Source organism: Saccopteryx leptura, chromosome 13 (genome assembly GCF_036850995.1).
Source record: "Saccopteryx leptura isolate mSacLep1 chromosome 13, mSacLep1_pri_phased_curated, whole genome shotgun sequence".
NCBI lineage: Eukaryota > Metazoa > Chordata > Mammalia > Chiroptera > Emballonuridae > Saccopteryx > Saccopteryx leptura.
The window spans coordinates 51,342,118-51,362,216 of NC_089515.1; the positions used below are offsets into that span (position 1 = coordinate 51,342,118).

The 20,099-nt window shown below is 45.7% G+C and overlaps 1 long non-coding RNA gene across 1 annotated transcript in view; it reads left to right on the forward strand.

The window, feature by feature from the left end:
* Positions 1-5,712: 5,712 nt before the first annotated feature.
* Positions 5,713-20,099, forward strand: part of LOC136384679 (uncharacterized) — a 708,322-nt gene continuing 693,935 nt past the window's right edge. The window contains exon 1 of the long non-coding RNA XR_010747638.1: positions 5,713-5,746. This is a non-coding gene — a long non-coding RNA (uncharacterized lncRNA). The remainder of the gene's footprint in view (positions 5,747-20,099) is intronic.

Consider the following 20,099-nt stretch of genomic DNA (forward strand, 5'->3'; position numbering starts at 1 on the left):
GGGGGGGAGGGAATGACAGCAGCCACAACAATTTTTGAGTACTTCTATGAAGCACATCCTGTGGCCTCTCAAGCTGACTGTGAAATTCACAGACCTCTCTGTCCCAAGGCCACGTACCCATGAACAAATCTTCTCATCCGCTCGTGTTTGACTAAGTGATCCTTTTACAAACACGCCTCAACCAGGGAGGTCCATTTGCCACCTTTGCTTTTCCATTCCCAGGTGGACCACGTCAGAACCCAGATACTCCCCTTCGGCTAGGGGCCCATTCTGGGCAAACAAGGTCGGCGAAAAAAAAAAAAAACTACCAAATTCTATTGTTTTTCCAAAACCTCTTAGACTGTCATCTGTGCGGCTGAAATAGCGCTATCCATCCTCCAACACCCATTTTATATTTTTTGGGTTTTTTGTGGGGGTTTTTTTTAGTGCGCTTATATAAAATCTCTACCAAGTTTATTTTGGACAATTGGATTAATTTAGTCCCGATCATAACTTGCTCTTCTAATTTTATTTCCATCCCACTGGTTTCAAGGATAAGATATGAGCTCCCAAAATGGGACTGTTTTATTTTTATATGATAACCACGGGCTGGTTGAATTTCTACTGTTTGGTTATTAACGATATTTCTACATTTGGTGGCTCCGTTCCTTTCTACACCGGTCGCGTCCTGCTGTCGTACACACAGGCGGTTCAAGAACAGAACTATCATAGCTAAATAGAATCGTTTCTAACATAAGAGTCCACTCTAATTAGCCATTCAGTAAAAAAGAGCCGATGTTCTTCTGGGTAATTAGAAAGGCTGCATCTTAGGCCAAAACATACCATCCGTTCCCAGAGGGAGGTTATAGCATCGGAGAAAATCAGCGATCGTAGGGAGGGGTGACCGGCAAGCATGTCCTGCTGACCATCAATTAATAATTGCCACTTGAAAAAAAAAATATCCAGTGATAAAATAACTTGGAGAAATACTGTATTCAGTAAATGAAGCTGTTTCTTCTATGTCTGGGCCTTCCAGAATCTTTCATAGGCTGACAGCCCCAGTAACAATCTATAGAAGGGAAGGTAACAGCTGCTACATGTGACTGGCAGGTGCATTTTCCCATGGAGCATCTCGCGGGGCCTCTGCTCCTGCTTTTGGGGGGAGCTCTGAGCTAGAACAGCGACGTCCACCGGAAGAAAAAAAACCAGTGCACCTCTTCCCGTCACAGTGCTGGTATCTTAAGGACCTCACCCCCGTAGAATCTTCACAATAGCCCTAGCCCGTGGACAGGACAGGCATTCCTAGTTTGCCAGTGAGGACACTGGAATTCGGTGGCTTTCTCAGTAGTTACCTCCCGCTTTTGACCAACCCAGGGGCCCAATCTCTGACTTGTTGAACTGTAATCTATGCAGTGTATGTAACCCAGGTGTCTGGGTACCTATTGAAAGCTTGTGTTGTATAACTAGTGGTTCAGGACCATTGGAATCAGCTCTTTCCCCATGGCTGCACATTGTTTTTTCTCTTTAATTTAATTTTTTTTTTACAGTTTGCATCCAATATTATCTTGTATTAATGTCAGGTGCACAGCATAGCGGTGAGGCAGACAATCATCTGCTTCACAAAGTGTCCCCCCCGCCCCCAACATTTCAGGCACCCACCTGGCACCATGCCTAGCTTGAATGAAAGAGCTAAATCCTTGAATTCTATCTTCTGGGTGTCTCCAGGACCATATCTGGAAATTGTCAGCAGGGACGCGCGGGCTGATAGCTGCCCTGTCACCCGGTCACCCCGCAAGATGGAACCGTCCCCCCTCAGATAGCCTAGTAAACAGCGTGATGCTTTAGAAATAGAAGTCAGTGCATGAAATTACACATCGACTTCTTGTGAAACCACCTAGAGACGTATCTTTGCAACGCCGCACAAGGCATTGTCGATGTGGACGCCTGTCTGTCCGCCATCCAACGGAGCTCCTGAACCACTTCCCTCACGCACGTGGTGCGGAGGCTGCACGTTTGCGCATGCGCCCTTAAAAATCTAAATTAAACGATGGTTCTCAAATATAAAATAGGCCCTCTTCTATGGCCTCTCTAAAATCCCTGAGAACTTTCCCTTTGCACGGATGATAGTGGCTTTTTCAGATCTGCCTGTCTGCCCTTTCATTCTGACTGGGAATGTTTCCAGTTCAATTCTCATTTCTGCAATAAAACGATTCTTTTCTCCTCCTTCTCCTCCTCCTCCTCCTCCTCCTCCTCCTCCTCCTCCTCCTCCTCCTCCTCCTTTTCTTCTTCTTCAACTGTCAGCAATTATTAACCCCTGTGCTTCCTCTGGTGACGGATAGGAATTGGGCAAATACCCAATGTAGATGCTGAGTTGACCAAATTAAAGTGCCTGGAACTTAAATTAATGGGAGGGACAGGTGTTTGGGTTTCTCTAAGGTGATTGTTCTGTTATGCAGACATTTTCCATTTTTCATTCATCCTCTTACCATGCGTGTTTGCCTGGTGCTGTTGTTAAGAAGGAAAGTCTCCCAGTTCTTACTCAGGTAGAAGGCCCTCACTTAGACCACTCGACAGATGAATGCATTTCTTAGTTGTTCCTTGAGTTTTGGAACAAAGCGAGCAAACAGGTAAACCTTGGGGAAACGTATCCTCAAGCTCTAAAATGAGCTGAGAAAATTACTTAGCAAAAGGGGAAAAAAAAAAGGAGCAAACAAGAATTCAAAGAGTGGTTGGTGTGTGCTATAATCGTATGTACAGGTCAAAGGCCCATTTTAGGGTACATTGTGCATATTTTGGTAATGCATAAATTCACTCAGTGGAGCCTAATGGCTCTTGGAAAGCCATTAAGGTACACTGAGTAAATACATTTTTGGGGGGTATTGTGCTAATTTGGAAAAACACACAGTTTTATTTATAATGCGCTCTTTCCCGGGGGAACCAGGAGTGGCCCGCTGTTTGGATTGGGCAGTTGGTCAAAGGAAGAAAATTGAGGCTTTGTGTGTGAGCGTTTCTGTTGTGTCTGGCAGGTTCTGGTTAAGAGCATTTGTATTGGGGGAAACACATTCTTTTGAGCTATTCACATGATCTAAGAGTGGCAAGCAGGTCTCGAGAAGGACTTAAGAATATCTGTAAGCATGAAGAAGAACCCCTTTGTGGCTTCATAGATTTGGGTGAGGGAACTTTTGCAGAATCGGGGAGCACTACCACATGAACTGGTTGCTAATGCATCAAATTAAAATCACCTGTTTGAAAATTAGAGCGAGCTTGTGAGATCTATCTATCGTTCCCCTTCTATCAGTGGGAACAAGTTCGGACAGCTAAAGTGACTTGTCCTCGGTCCCCAGAGCTACAAAGGGGCACAGCTGTCGTCTTACCCCTTCCACAATCTCTCCGCCATAGGCCTTCTCCATACACTAGAAGAAACGGTAAATGCAGCTCAGGGCAACATAAGGTATTCAATAACCCATAGTCATGGGCCCTTTCTTAAGGAACCCACAATCCGCTGACATCTTTTGTATGCATGTTTCATGGAATGCCTAAGATTGAACCCTAAACCTCATTCATACCTACCTATTCCCTATGTCAGAAGACAGCTTCAGGTACCAAAGTTTCAAAGCTGGGCATCCCTGGAACCCTTCCCAATTCCGCGGGTCCACAGGCCACGCCCCCACAAGCGTCAGCTCCTCCCACCGGCTTACATCCCGGGACACCCACCTGGCTCCACCCCTGACAGCCTGTCCCTGGACCACAGGTCACACAGCACCAGTTTCCTGACAGGCTTGAGCACCCCCATGGCTGTTCTCCACACAGCTCTGGGCAAAGATGTTTCAGTTCCATCCAAGCCTTCTGAGGTTCTACTCCTGCCTAAAAGCTTAAGCGTCCTGGCCTGGGAAATGAAACTTCTACGATCCAGCCTCCTAACAGCATCCTTCTCTTTGCCCCAGTGTCCAGCCCTGGGCACCATAGCGCAGATGGCTGGAACTGCCTTCCACGCCCATTCACAGGGCACTCCACCCTACACTTACGCGCGTGATTCTGTGTGGGATCTACGCTCCACTCTCCAGCTCTTTGAACTTGGGAATTGTGTCTTCTTTATCCTTGTATTCTAAATGCCTGTCATGGGGCTGGACGTCTAATAGGTGCTCAGTCTTTGTTGAGTAAATGGAGATATCAAGCCATTCGTATCCAAGACGATTCCTTTGCCAAACACTGGACTACAGCATGGCTTCTCATTCTAATGTAAAAGAAAACAAGCTTTCTCTTTTAATTTATTGACTTTAGAGGGAGATAGAACAGGAGAGAGAGAGATCATTGATTTGTTGTTCCACTTTTCATGCATTCATTGGTTGCTTCTTATACGTGCCTTGACTGGGGATCAAACCCACAACCTTAGCTCATTGGGACAATGCTCTAACCAATCGAGCTTCCCAAGCAGGGCCAAGAAAACAAACTTAAAATTTTATTTTTTTTTTAGGAATTGCAAGCATGTAGATTGTTACTTAATTGACATAATACCAAAGGATACTTGGTGGTGGCACAGTGGATAGAGTGTCGAACTGGGATGCAGAGGACCCAGGTTTGAAACCCCGAGGTCACCAGCTTGAGCGCGGGCTCATCTGGTTGGAGAAAGACTCACCAGCTTGAGCCCAAGGTCACTGGCTTGAGCAAGGGGTCACTGGCTCTGCTGTAGCCCCCAGTCAAGGCACATATGATAAAGCAATCAATGAACAACTAAGGTGCCTCAACGAAGAATTGATGCTTCTCATCTCTCTCCCTTCTGGTCTGTATGTTCCTATCTGTCCCTCTCTCTGTCTCTCACACACACACACAAAAAATGTAATCTATGCCTTGGATGGAACACTTGGTTGGTTAGAACATCATCTCAGTATGCTAAGTTTGCCAGTTCAATCCCCGATCAGGGCACATACAGAAACAGATTGATGTTTCTGTCTGCCTGTCTCTCTCTCTCTCTCTCTCTCTCTCTAAAATCACTAAATAAAAGGTTTATAGAAAAACATAATCTAATACAAAATGTTTCCTACGTCCTTTGCTGAGGAGGGGTGAAAAGAAACCTTTGGAAATTTCAAAGGCAGAGTAAGTGGGCACGTCATCTCCATTTAAGGTCCCCTGAGTTCATGTCCCACAGTTCTCAGAGAGGGCCAGCTTGTATCATTGCCCATGAAGAGGCATCTCTATATGTGTGATCTGCTACCAGTGGTCTCTCGATATGTCTCAGGACCAAAACTCAGTGATACCATGACACTGATTTCTCCCTGCCCACGACTCCAGCCTCCCAGAGAGACGATTGGAGACTTACGGGATCATGTCCGCCCTGGAGACACTGGAAGGGGCCTGATACATCCCAGTGATTTCACTTAACCCAGTCATTTACACAGCTTTATGGAGACTTTTACTGCTTTGGAGATGACAGTTTTTCTTCTTGAAATTAGTTCTGATGGTCAGTTACTTCATCTCATGGTTTACAGAGGAGCTGGCATACTGGTTAAAAGATCTTCCCTGTAAGAATCTAGGGAGAAAAATCCACTCTCGCTAAAGGAATGCTGTTTTGTACGTTCTCACTTTTTTTAAATTTCTTTTTATTTATTCATTTTAGAGAGGAGAGACAGAGTGAGAGAGAGAGAAAGAGAAAGGGAGGAGGAGCAGGAAGCATCAACTCCCATATGTGCCTTGACCAGACAAGTGCAGGGTTTTGAACTGGTGACCTCAGTGTTCCCAGGTTGATGCTTTGTCCACTGCGCCACCACAGGTCAGGCCGTTCTCACTTTTTTGATGAATATTTTTTTTCACCCATATCGTGTGTGGGGTTGTTTATGAGAAGAAGAAGAAAAAGACAGTTTAAACATGTGGTTGGCTATATAAAATGCAGAAAAATGATTTCTTAATTTCCGAGGCTTTGAAAATGTCACACATGGGTATATACCAAGTAAAAAACCCACTATCAGCCTGCAAATTCAAGGAACAAAACTTCATTGAGCATCTTCTATGTTCGTGCACTGAAGACAAAATAAACTTCTTATTCTTTTTTAAAAAAATTTTATTGATTGATTTTAGAGAGAGAGAGGAAGGGAGAGAGAAGCATCGATTTGTTGTTCAAGTTATTTCTGCATTCATTGGTTGTATGTGCCCTGACTGGGGATTAAACCTGCAACCTCAGTGTATCAGGACAACGCTCCCATTAACTGAGCTACCCGGCCAGGGCAACAACATACACTATTAAAGAGCAAAGATTCTCATTGAGCATATTAGTAATCTTGGTTTTTCCCCTAACCCCTCTGAGACAGAACTACTATTGATACATATCCTTCCAAAATATGTGAGATAGTCTTGCATACATTTGTCTAAACCCATGGGAAATATGAACCGTTGTTTTACTGGGGTTTGTTTAAATAAATAATTTAAAACTTATTTTTTAAATGTTATTTTTAATTATGAAATCACTTTTCCACATTTTATATTTAAAACCGCTGTTATTCTTAAAAAGAGTCAGCCATACGTTTAAACTGCCTATCTCTCTTCCTTGTAAACAAAGTATTCTGAACCATGATTCTTTTCCCTTAACATCTGTTGAGCCCTGGCCTTGTTACAAACTTTTTTATTATTATTATTATTAATTATTATTATTATTATTATTTTAGTGGGAGGGGGATAAAGAGAAAGAGAGAGAAGCAATCTTTGTTGTTCCGCTCAGTTGTGCGTTCATTGGTCGCTTCCTGTATGTGTCCTGATCAGAGATCGAACCCACAACCTTGGTGTCTAGGGATGACGCCCTACCCAACTGAGCCACCCAGCCAGGGCCAGAAACTCCTTCTCACCGCTCTTGAGTGCTCCACAGTGCATTTACCCATCTTCTGTGAAGGACGTCAAGATGGTTTTCAAGTCCTTATGTGGCAAACAATGCTCTCAATGAACAGGGCTCATCATGTACCTGGAAAATATTTCTCTAATAAACCTACCTCCACTCGTCCCCTTTTTCCTGCTCACTTTCCATCTCCTTCCTTCCTTCCTCTGCTCTTCCCCCAAGACAAAAGTAAACATCACTGAAAGGATGCTGTTTGGGGTCCTTGACATCCAGTTCCTACTCTGGGTCAAACTGAGCATGCTCATTACAGAGGACCACTCCTTACCTCCCCGCGAAGCATTGCCGAGATCAGAGGTCACCGCCCTGCAGTCTCTGACTTCTACCCTGAGCTGAAGATCACCGGGCGGGCCACATGCAGTGGGGGAGCCATTTTGCCCAGGACGCCAACAGAAGACTGGCCCTTGAGCTGATCTCTAAAGAGACTGTGCAGGCCGTGAGCAGAGAGCAGTGTGGATTCTGACGGGCCCGGAGTGTCGATGTTGTAATTGAAAGTGTCTATTTGGCCACAATGAAACATCCCGAACACATGTTAGCATGTGTCGCCAATATACTTCCTCATTAAGGACAACATCAAATCATAGGAAATCCTGTATCCTGTCTTCACACATTTCCACAAATCCTCGGGTCGCCTGGCTTTCGTTCTCAAATAGAGCTACCACAAGAAAAAAAAACAGGTTGATTCAGAAGTCCCGTCCTGCCAACTGTGAAATTGTTATGTAATTAACAAGATCAATGTACATTTATGGAAACTCACCACCACGCATTTCTTTCCTTCTTTAAATACGGGCTGCTATTAGGAACTAGTTTAAAATGGAAAAAAAAAAAAAAAAGAAAAGAAAAGAAAAGAAAAGAAATCACTAGGCACTCCCCAAATGAAAAGAACAACCAACACCATTTCATTGATGAGGTGTTATCTGTAACTGATGGAAAACTTCCAATCATTTTTTTTAAAGAACGTTTTCTCTCCGGGGTTGCCTGACTCTTGGCCATGTTTGTGTCTTTTAGTGTGTTGAAGAGATTTCAAGATGAAGGGCAGAGCCGGATCTGGCTTTCCTCTTAAGTCCTTCTTAAATCTCGGCTCACGTCGTAAGAGAGTATTTGGAGATAGACCTGTGGGTCTGAAATCCTCACTCTCTCGGTCCGTACAGAGTAAGCACAAGGTGCCTACCACACAGGTAACGGGAGATGTGACATTTCTAACGGAGGCTGAAATTCATACGCGTTCCTCTTAGAAATGCCCGCATTTCTGGCAGTGTGGCTGCCATCTCTGACCTTACACACCAAGCAGAAATTAAAAAGGAAATAAGAAGAAAAAGAAAAAAGAAAAAGCAGGAAGAACACATCCCTTTGCCACATCATACCCTAAGTTCCTCCCTCTAGCTTTATGTTCCTCCCATACTCTGACATCGGCTCTGATGTAAACAACAGAAAGACAATCTGGGTCTGCAGAGTTATCTTAACATCTTCCAGAGGACTTTCCTAATGATTTTCAGAATTGTTACATTTTCTTTCCTGTTTTTTCCCCCCTCCAATGAAAGCCACGGGGGCTCTCTCTCTCTCTGCCCCATTGCCCACGCACGGCTTAGCCTTCCTCTTCGGCCTTTTTGCCCCTCTTCCAAAAAATCTATTTATTGCTTGCTGTTCTTGGCCAGAGCTCACTTTCCATTTTTCAGGATTAGTTCTTTATGATTGCGTGTTTCCTCTTCTCCCCGCCCCGCCCCCCAGCATGGCTGCCGGCCTGGTAGCGCTCTTGCTGCCGGAGAACTCTTCTCCCCTGGCCCGAGAACTCCCTTCGCTAATGAAACCAGAGCCGCCTCCCTCCCTGCTTTGGCCCCGTCCAGCTGTTTCCTTTCTCAAACATAAACTCATCTTTATTCGGTGACATTTCTGGGTGGACCCGACTCCTTAAAAGCTTTTTTCCAAGAAAGGCATCATCTGGCGAAGGTTGGGAGTGGTGGGCAGAGGAGGGGGAAGGAGAAAATAAAGGATATTTTTGAAACATCCTGATTTAAAAAAAAAGGAAGAAAGAAAAGGACAGAAAACTTTTTTTTTTTTTTTTTCCCTGAATGTTGGAACCTTTTGGCAGCGTCTGGGGATGGCAAGTGGGTCTTGAGTATGTCGTGTTGGAGGTTGATCCACGCCTCCCAAGCGTCTTAGCCCTCCGCACCCGGCCTCCTTCTCATCTTCCGGGCTCTGTGGACACAGCCTAAGTGACACCCCAGCCTGGGTCGTACGTGATCCGGTGGTGAAAAGATGTCAGCATGAGCCGGAGCCTCCCAAGTCAGGACAGTTGGCTGTGATGTTTGGACGGTGGCAGTAGGCTGCCATCCCTCCAGTCCCTAACGTGCTGGGGACATCATGGAAATTCTGGTAAAGCTCATGTCACCAAACCAACCCTGCTAAGTATTTCCTGGAACAAAACAACCTGTTTGCTTTATAACGTTGTCAGATTGCCCCGAATATGTCAGGAAATAAAAAATGAATGGGCAGCCATGGCTGGCTAGCTCAGCAGTGGAGCGTCGGCCCGGCGTGTGAACGTCCCGGGTTCGATTCCCGGCCAGGGCACACAGGAGAAGTGTCCATCTGCTTCTCCAGCCCTCCCCCTCTCCTTCCTCTCTGTTTCTCTCTTCCTCTCCCGCAGCCAAGGCTCCATTGGAGCAAAGTTGGCCCGGGCGCTGAGGATGGCTCCATGGCCTCTGCCTCAGGTGCTAGAATGGCTCTGGTTAAAATGGAGCAATGCTCCAGATGGACAGAACACCGCCCCCTGGTGGGCATACTGGGTGCATCCTGGTTGGGTGCATGCGGGGCAGCCTGCCCCCCCTTCTTACTTCGGAAAAGTACCCCCCTCAAAAAAAGAAAAATGTATGAGCCTAATGCTACCCCCTTTCCAATAAAAGAACAACTAATTTTTTCTCTTTGTTGGAGCTGGTAAGACCTCCCCTCACATGACTGGGAATGCATCAGCTGACTGGTTTGTACCAAAGGCCTAATTGATTAGAGAAAGAGGTTTATTGAAAAGCTCAAACAGCTTTGAGTTTAAAATTTACAAAATAAAAACGTTCTCTTTTAAATCTGAGAAACCCTCCCATCTCTAAAAAATATTTTTTCTGATAGGCAATTTCCAACAAAATCATGTTTTTCCCCAGATAGAAAAGAGACAGAAATAGAAGGGAAACAAAACAGAAAAGAAAAAAGTATTTATTAGGTGAGATAGTCTCCCCTGAAAAGAATTACCAAGTGGGACAAAAATCCACACCTTTGTTGGAAAGAAATGGGATCAGCATACCCGGCAAAGGCAGTCCTCACCAAGCACAGTGTCTTCACAGACACGTGTAATCGCACCGGAACTTTACAGTAACCCCACGCGGTAGGGGAGTAAAAAGTTATCGCTTTTTTTTTTTTTTTTTTTTTATGACAAGACTCAAAACTCTCTAAGATGAGCATTCTATTGGAACTAAGCTCATTAGAATATGTCCTAGATGCTGACACCTTCCTGTCTTACTCTCCAGTCTTAAAACGAAGAAATCTTGGAGTTGATGGATGGCCCTGGCTGAGAAAGCCACGCCCATTTCCTGTCCTACGGGGTTTCAGACCCAACATTTACCAGACTCCCGTTTTGAAGACCGCTGGGCCGAAGTGTGAGACTGCCTTGCTGGTGATCGTAAATACCTGCCTGGCCACGCCATCCAAAGTCGTGGCTCAGAGTGCTTCCTAACCCTGGTCTCCACCTTTCCATACCCCCCTGTGACCATTGCTTGGTGGCCCCTGGGCTCTGACTCACATCATACCTGATCACACCTTCTGTCCCTGAGATGAATCCAGACGTCTGGATTCTGTTTATCCCTCGGGCCTCTGAGATAATAACTAGCCCGAGGTTCACTTGGGCTGGACCTGCCCACAGGTTTTGTCAACCTTGACTGCAGGTCCCAACCAGACAAGATACGGAGCCCAGGCGTGGTAAACACCCTAGGACTGTGCTCAAAGCTCTAAGCATCCGGACCGCCTGGGAAAAGTGATTCCAAGAAATTGCTCACCTCCCTATTTCTATCCCAAATGTTGACCACTCTAAGTCCAACGCAGCAAAGTATAGCGAGAGCCCTAAAACTTTATTTCGGTATCTCTTCTCTGAGGGCTTCATCAGGGGAAAGGGATTTAACAGAAATATCTTTCTCAACTGCCTTGGTGTTGTCCAAAAAAAAATGTCCAATGTTGGCTTTTATTTTGAGTAGAATCTTAAAAGCACAGATATGTCATTTCAAGTTGATCTTCAAATAAAATTAAAAAGCCACTCTGCACTGTCACCCAATTCTACCGCTTCATTGGCAACAAGGGAAAAACCAACTGAGAAAGAATTGATACGTGAATACAGATAGATTTAGCATGAAGGTAGCTGAATTTGAGCTTCCAGACTTCTCCTGTGGCCAGATTGCTTCCAAGCCCTGTGGGGGGCGCTAGAGGCACTTTGTTTTTATTATATTCTCATTGTAAAAAAAAGCCCTTGGAACTGTATACTATTCAAGCCCCATAAAACCTGGATCCACCCCAGTAAGTAAATTATGGATTTATGCCAAGTGGCAGCCAATTGATGTTCCAGCATGCTGTGTGGACCAAAGCTTCGCTGTAGTTTAAATAGAGAAGAGTGCTTTAAGAATCATTGTATGTGTCCCGTGGAAATATAGACACATTCAAATCAACCGTCTCCAGCCTACCAGTCGGTACAATATTAGTGCCACGAGTGGTGACTTAATGTTAGTAATCCGTCATCCATCACGTTAAATCAATGCTGTTCATTCGAACATTGTGTGTGTCATTTTGTTTGAATTCAATCTGTAAGTTTGTTTTGGACTTGAAGTTGATTCAGAGCCATAAACCTAAGGACTGTGTCCACTTCCCAGTGTGTATATAATACCAAAGTAATATTAGAATGTGAAATCATATGTTTTATCATTTCTATTTATTGATTTTTAGAGAGAGAGGAAGGAGGTGAGAGAGAGTCAGAAAGAAGCATCAATCTGTTTCTCTATGTGCCCTGACCAGGGATCGAACCGGCAACCCTTGTGTATTGGGATAATGCTCTCACCAAACGTGCTATCCAGCCAGGACTGAAATCCTTTAAATTTAGAGAAAGGAAGTAGGGAGCTCAGCCAAGAACCCCTATGATAACAACTGTGTAGCCTAAGTATCCAAGATCCCTATAGCTCTAACATTTCAACTCGAACCTATGGCTACAGAATGAGGCCCTTCCTCAACAGGAGCATTTATTTATTCAACAAATATTTCCGATCACATCATGTGCAGGGCGCTGTGCTTGCGTCTGAGGGGGCTGGTTCACTATTTGCTGCGACTGCCACCAAGAGTGGAGGTGAGAAACATATTCTCAAAGTAAACACACAATTAAGTAGGAATCATCTCATCTGTGTAATTGTTATACCGGTTTATAGCATTTCAGGCAATGTGAAGGCTTTGGTTAGGGGGCTCAAAATTCAGCTTTTCTTGGAGATTAAAATAACTCTGGGATTTTTGGAGCTCCGCTAGCACCAGAAATGTTTCATCCTCTATATTCCAACAGGCGTTTGCTCCCCACCCAACTCCCTCCGCAGTTCCACTTCAAAGCTACCCTAGGGAAGCCAACTCATTTTTAATATTGGGCTAAGCCACACGTAATTAGGAAGGCGGGTCTCTAGGGGAAGAAGCCCACAGAGGCTCCCAAGCCAACCGGGGCAGCGTCTCCACACCTGCTCTCTGATCAAGCCTCGCCGTCTCTCCCCTACCCAGATAATCAGGAACTAGCAGGAGCGAAGTCATCCCAGGTACGTGACCTCCAGGACCACCCACCCGGAGAGTGGCTTCCAGTTCTCTGTCATGAGCCTAGATTTTTATATAGCCACCATTTTTCATGATTTTTTAAAAAATCATTTGAATTCATTTTAGAGAGACAGAGAGAAGAAAGAAGAGAAAGAAAGAAGCATTCCTGTGTTGTTCCGCTTAGCTGTGCATGCATTGGTTGCCTCCTATATGTGCCCTGACTGGGGATCGAACACCATGACCTTAGTGTTTTAGGACGATACTCTAACCAACTTAGCAACTGGCCCGGGCTCAAGCTTAGAATTCTTGCTTAGTATTCTTTCTCCTCTTCATCCGCTTCGAACTTGAGCAGATCTCATAGCTCGTTGTCTTTGAGCTGGGAGGAAGAATGGTTCTTTTCTCTAACTACAGCTCCATCTGGGCCCCAGAGCTGACTTTGGCCTCCTTGACCAACTCCACCTCCATCCCTCAAGGAGAACGAGCCCAGCAATGAAAGGAAGGGTGGCTAGTGTAGATGTGTAGAGCTTTAGAGCTCACCAGGGCCTGGGGTGTGATCTGGCCCACCGAGGCCCAAAGAAGTCCAGATACATGGAACGCATTGCTTTGTCTCCTTTGAGAAAAAGCTCGATTGGCCCCTCCATCATCCTTAAATGTTTATTTCTAAATTTGATTTTCCAAAGCATTATTGTCTCCGTTCTGCACAGAAGGCAGAAAACTTAACAACCATGTCATTTAAGGAAATAGACTTCTTATTCATAAGCTGTTTCTGAATGAACATGAACTAATCTTCCAAATTTACAGATTGACTTCCCAAATATAATCCTTGATTCTCACCGACCTCAATTTGAGAGGATAAATGTGAAAAAAAAGGACAATCCCCTTGGATTCAAATGCCCTGAGATTTTATTGATTTTTAATTTTTATTTCTTGATTTTAGAGAAAGGGAGGAAGGCAGAGAAACATCAAGTTGTTGTTTCACTTACTCATGCATTCATTGGCTGATTCTTGTATGTGCCCTGACCGGGGATCGAACCCACGACCTCTGGTTAGCCAGAACCATGCTTTATCTACTGAGCCACCCGGCCAGGGCTTCCTGAACACTTTCTTTTCTGCCTGTATTATCATCTCCCCAAATTTGCCCTCCTCCTGCAAACACCCCTACACACACACACACACACACACACACACACACACACACACAATTTACCATTTAATTGCCTGGTTGCTTCAACTTCCTGGAGAGCCTGTCACAGAGCTAAATATAGCTCTCTCCTTCCCAACTAGCATGCCTTGCAAGGAGCAGAACTGCCCTGCCTATCCCTCCGTGCCCAATCTTGATCGCCTGCTTTAGAATAGAGAATGACTGAGGGCCCTCTCTGGTGGGGAATGGTTGGCAATTGACACGTTGTCCCTGTTGCCGGAGAGGTTTTGTGGACTGGTACTTAATCCTTCTTTCTGTTACAACCCCTGTAGGGAAATCTGAGTCCCCTACACGAGTTCTTCATTTATTTCTGAGCCAAGATAATTCTAGGATTACCACTTAGAAAATTGGGAGAACAGACTTGTGCACAGTCACCAGGCAGACGGTATTGAAAAAAAAGAGACATGTAGAGTACCTTTTTTTGGTGACAAGGTTAGAGATAGGTATTGTGGTTAAATCCCATTAGTGACAACATTACATTCATTAAGGGAACCCTAGAATGTGAACCAGGGAAACCGCTCCCTCCCCCTTCCCAGGGCCCCGCCTCCTCCCAGAGCCAGGTCCCATCCACAAAGGGGATTCCTCGCCCAGGAAATGCCTCTCTGGACTAAATCACAGTGTTCTCATGCCAAGTGGCTCCAAAGCCAGGACACACTGCAAAGGAGACAGGCATTGCCCCAAAACCCACCAATGTGCACAATTAATATGCCGCCTTGTCTCTCCCTCTCTCTCTCTCTCTCTCTCTCTCCCTCCCTCCCTCCCTCTCTCTCTCTCTCTCTCTCTCTCCCCCCCCCCCTCTCATTTCTTGGGTGACCTTATGGCTCAGAAAGTAGTTCTCTCCCAAACACAAACTCTTCTGCAGACACGATGCAAGAATCTAAAGATTCTATTAGCCTGATGCCTTCATTGCGATTGAGAAGCAGAAACAGGGGGGCCTTTGTCTCTTGAGTGGCCACAGGCTTCTACAAAGTGGCCCCCCAACGTTGGAGTTGGCATCTCAAATTGCAGGCAGCTCCGGGCACAGTGGAACTGAAGTGTAACTAATTCCCAGACACTAAGCAGGGAAGGAGCATAAACTGGGGGAGGGAGCTCCCAGCAAGCTGCCCAGGGTCCTATGGAAGGAGCGCCTCTCCCCGCGCCTTGGGTCATCCTGAACATATAGCTTTAAATTAATGGCCAGCACATGCGTGTTTCGAGACTGAGCACGGTGACTGTGCTAGCCAGCGGTGAAACCACACGCACACACACACACACACACACACAAAACGTACACGTGCGCACATACACACACACCAACAGACATACACACAATGCTGAACAACAACATACACACAAAAGAGAAAGAGCAGAAACCCTTGCCATAACGAGAAAGAAAGGAAAATGACTGTCACTCGGTGGTTGTATTCTATGTGCCTATTGTCCATAAGGCATTGAGAACCAGCCACGGCCAGGGTGGGGTGTGGTGGGGTTTGTAAGATTTAGCTGCTTCTTCCCAAGTGTTTTATCTTCTCCTGGAAAAAAACAAATCGAGTCTAGAAATACGTACGTTAAACCCTGGTGGCCCACCTGGCTTTCGGTGTACGGAACCAGAGAGAGCTCTGTCGAGAAACGGGTGACCTTCGGGTCGGACCTTTTAACAACCGGGCAGAAATTGAACTCGGAAGGGTGGTTGAAGAAATGAGGATGGCAGTCTAGGCGGAGAGATGATGAGTTTAGGGGAGACCACGCGGTTTGGGGGATTAAGCATAGAACGTTTCAGAGTAGGGTGGAAGAGAAAACCCAAACTATTGATAAATAAATACGTCGGGAGCGTCTGTGCTTTGGAAGGACTCGCTGAGCCGCCGCTCGATGCAGGAGATAGTCGTGACAGCTCCTGGGCCCTGAAAGAGTAGGATCAGAGATGATTATCAGGGAGGAAAACGGAGTAATAGGCACAGGCAGGAACGCATTCACTCCTTCGGGCCACAGACAGGAATCGGACACTTCCCCCGGGGCCATTTTCTTTTCTAGTTGAGTGGCAAAGCTGATGGAATAGGAACTATCCATGTAAGGAGTGGGATCTATAAAAATTAAGGACTTCCTGGATGAGATAAGCAGACGTGAGGATATGCAAGGTGTGACTCCATCTTTTGGGGCCAAAGATAATGGGGGAGGGGGGAGGGGTATGCTGGGGACTAGAGAAGGCTAGGGGGAGAGTGGGTGGACGAGGCAGCTACGGCCCGGCTAGCAGGTGGAGAGGAGACCCCGTTGGTCTAGACACGGGCACCTGTTTGATTTCCATACTAGGCTCCCAGCAGAGAGCGTAGTCAGTAGCCAGAAGAGATTGGGGGCTCGCTGATGGAAATTTACAAGTCCTGAGATGAATCCATCTAGACATGTTCCAAGGGTGACATCTGCCCCTGGGAGACCCCACTTCCGGTGACATAATGCTGGGGACTCTACCAGAGCCTAGAAAGGGGGTTGTCACGGTGATCTCTCCCCCCCCAACCCGCCACCAGGAGGAGCTCCCAAAGGATTAGTCACCTTTTGTGGAGAAGTGCCCTTAAATGACTGTCTATAGAGTAAATGGTATCATTCCCCATCCTTCAGTCTCTCACGGGTCAGAGGTTACAGGTATCCACACATGCTAGGCACATGTCGGCATCTTGCACACTGTTCTGGGTCTCTTAGTAAGTTAGTGGATGGATGTTCTCTCTCTCTCTCTCTCTCAGTCTGAAATCCTCCCAAAGCCAAAGCTTAACAAAATATATAATGTTTGATGCCAACCCACAGCCTTTGAGTCTTTCCCTCGTGGGGTCTACTGCTGACATTGGGTAGAATAAAATCGCTAAGCTGTGTTCTGAATTTGGCAGCAGAAGTGCTGTTTGAATTTACCAAGACGGGCTGGGGGGGGGGGTGTTGAAAAAAATTATATAATCCAGGTGTCTGGCCTTTTCTTCCTCTAGGTACTTCCCCCACCCCTCCTTCCCATCCCCCGACGCCTATGAGCTTATTTACTGAGTCAATTAACAGAAGATAACCTCCCATTGTGCAATCATCAATAAATCAATCGTGTTAATACTATCTTGGAATGTCCCCCACTATTGACTTTCATATTGTTTACATTAGACACTTGAGAAAGGCAGAGCCAGTCAGTTGGCTGGTTTCGGTGTTAATGGATTGTGGAGGCGCCACGAATACATAGAGCTCTCTTGACAAACTATTTCGGGTCTCTCTGAGGTTCACCTGCTTTCTGAAGGCTGGCAGGGCCCTCGCCTCTTGCTCCTGGCACGATCCCACAGCCCGGGGGGCTGAGGAACACTCAGGAAGGCAAACATTTCTGAGCAGTAATGGAACAGTCACTTAGGACACACCCACTGCTTTGTGATTTGAATAATCTATTTCCTCCCACCCCAGCCCCCCACTGTCAACAACCCTCTCTTCGACAATCTGGGGAATCAAATTAATCTTCAATTATGTGAAAGAATTTCAGGAACGAACACAGCTCAAGTTACCGAGTAACTTGTTGTTGTGAAAAGATTCAGACTTCTGACGGCAAGCAGCCTGCACTTTGGGACACTGTGTGATTTTTTTTTTTTTTTTTTCCTTTTTATCCCCAATGATATAAGGGGAAGCTTCCCCACCGGTGATCAGCTCGACTTGGGAAATCTCAAAAATTGTAAAGGCTAGCTTTAAAATGAATGCCAAAAAAAAAAAAAAAAAAAAATCTTTCTACTGTCCTCCAGACATATAGAACGAGGTTTAAATAGGATTATCATCAGGTGGGATTTAATATTCGCTTTTGGGGTTCAGTATTTCCTCCTTGGGGTTCCTCTTGAGAGTGGGACTCCTCTCCAGACCCTTAAGAGACTTTTGTAAAATCATGTTGTGTCCAGGGATTAAGAAGGAAGGAAGAAGGAAAATTCCACCCCTCCTGAAATTTCTGCCAGCTCAGATTTCAGCACTGGCTGCAGACCTGGGCAAAGTTCACCGCTCCCTGTTCACCACGTGCTGCATAGTTTTCAAGTTCCCACTTGCTTTCTTAGAGGGGGGGTGGGGGGACAAAGAAAAAGCCGTAGCCTCTGAGTTCAGGTTGCTACGGACGATCTGAGCCAATTTAACCATGCATTCTTCTTCCAGGGGCCGGGCCCCGTGTTGTTCTGTGTTTTCCTCTGTAAATACCAGAAAGTCTTGATCCTCCCCCCCCCCCCCTCCAAACAAATACCTCTGCTGAAACTTTGAACCCATCTTTCTTCCACGGTGGGAAATCAATTACTCCATTCCCTCGGTTTCCCTGCCCGAGTCGGAGGTGGTGGTGAGAGGGGAATATTATCCCACCGGCAGCACACCTTTATCAGAGCCCGGGTGTTATTTCTCTCCTGGTACCGACGGGGCTTTAAAGCGCACAGGGCTAGTGGGTCATGCGGGAAAACTCCATTGTTCTGAGTCTTTCTCTCGCTCTCTCTCTCTCTCTCTTTTTTTAAACTTTCTTTTGTTTTTGTTTTACTTTGACCTCGTGATATATGTGTCCACTTAAGGGTGTTTGGAAGAGGGTGGAGGAAACAGACAGGACTTTGAAAGGAAAAACAGACGTCTCATTGGCTGCCTTTCTCAGACCCCTCGGTGACCCTGCACTGACAACCTCTGGGGTCGTGTGTGATCATAGGACCTCCGCTGTGATAAACGAATTTTATACCTTCCCCCTTGTTTAGACAGCAGAGTGTTTTTTTTTTAAATAAATAAATCATTAGCATAAGTATCTTATACGGAGGTAAGAAGATCTTCCAATTTTATAGATACAATTTTTTTTTTTTAAGTAATTCGGGTCCACCGTCCATTCGCTCCATGGTCAGTGTGTGATTTCACAGGATACTCTGAAAAGCAGAAGCCATTGGTATTCGAAGCCATAGGTACTAAATTCCCCAAAGTCCAGCCCCTGCGGCTAAAATGAATGACTCTTATGACATTGTTTACATGCAATCCTTGGAACTGGCTGGGTTATAAAACCATCATCGGGTCAAGATGGGACATTGTCAGTGTCCATTCAAATCCCTTCTTGCTCCAAAGAACAACACAGGAGATGTTTGGAGAGTTTTTATTCAGTGATGCGCAAGTAGGGGAGCTCATGGGGGACACCCTGTGTTTCTATTGTTGTCAGAAGCTAGGAGCCCCCCCCCCCCCATCAACGAGTTTGGTATCTGCCCTTCATCTTAACTTCTTGGAACCATCACCTCCCTCTTTTTCCCCCACTACCTGCCATTTCTTTCTTTCTAGCATTCTCTCTTCCCTTTTATATTGATTGACTTGGTTTGTTTGTTTTTTTTTTTAACTGGTCCACTAATGTCACTTGATATCTGTCCTGACATTGCCTGGTGCCTCTACCACCCTTCTCCCGTCATGACCTGGTCCCACGCGCCCACATCCATTTACATCCTTGGTTTTCCCTGTCTCATCAGCAGAGCTTTTCAGGGCTACAGAAAGTCAGAGGCCTGGGCCACGGGTGAGACTCCAAACCAGGCCTGAACAATAATAGATCGGGTTGGAGTAGTTAATATTAAGTCATGCTATCTGAGAATGATCAATATTGTAGAGACGAGTCTTCCGGTGGTAGTGTGTTTTTTAAGATTTTTATTTATTTCTTTATTCATTTAAGAGAGGAGAGAAAGAGAGAGAGAGAGAGAGAGAAGGCGGGAGGAGCAGGAAGCATCAACTCTCATATGTGCCTTGACCAGGCAAGCCCAGGTTTCAAACCAGAAACCTCAGCGTTCCAGGCTGATGCTTTATCCACTGCGCCACCACAGGTCAGGCATGATGGTATATTTTTATGTCGAAGTAAAACCAACATTCTATATTTCAGCCATGAATGGGGAGGGGGGGTTGGTTTGTTTATCTGGCCCTCCCCTCATACACCCCATATCAGATCCTTCTTATAGACGAGTAGCTCTGGACTGGAAGCCATGAGGATTCTATGACACTTGGTTGCCTCATGTAGAAAATAAAGATGTTGCCATTAATGGCCCCATGTGGTCTTCTAGTGCTCTTTGGAGACTACTATTGTGTTGACCACTCCCCAACCTAAAGGCAACCAGTCCAGCCAGCTAACGGAGTAATCAGGCCCCGGTCAAGATAAACAGGCTTGGGAGCACAATATGTCGGAGACCACGTAAACGGTGACGACAAAACATGACAAGAGTTATAGCTGGGGTGGTGATGAGGTGCAGAGGGAGGTCTGGGAGTCACCCCTCAGGTCATGCT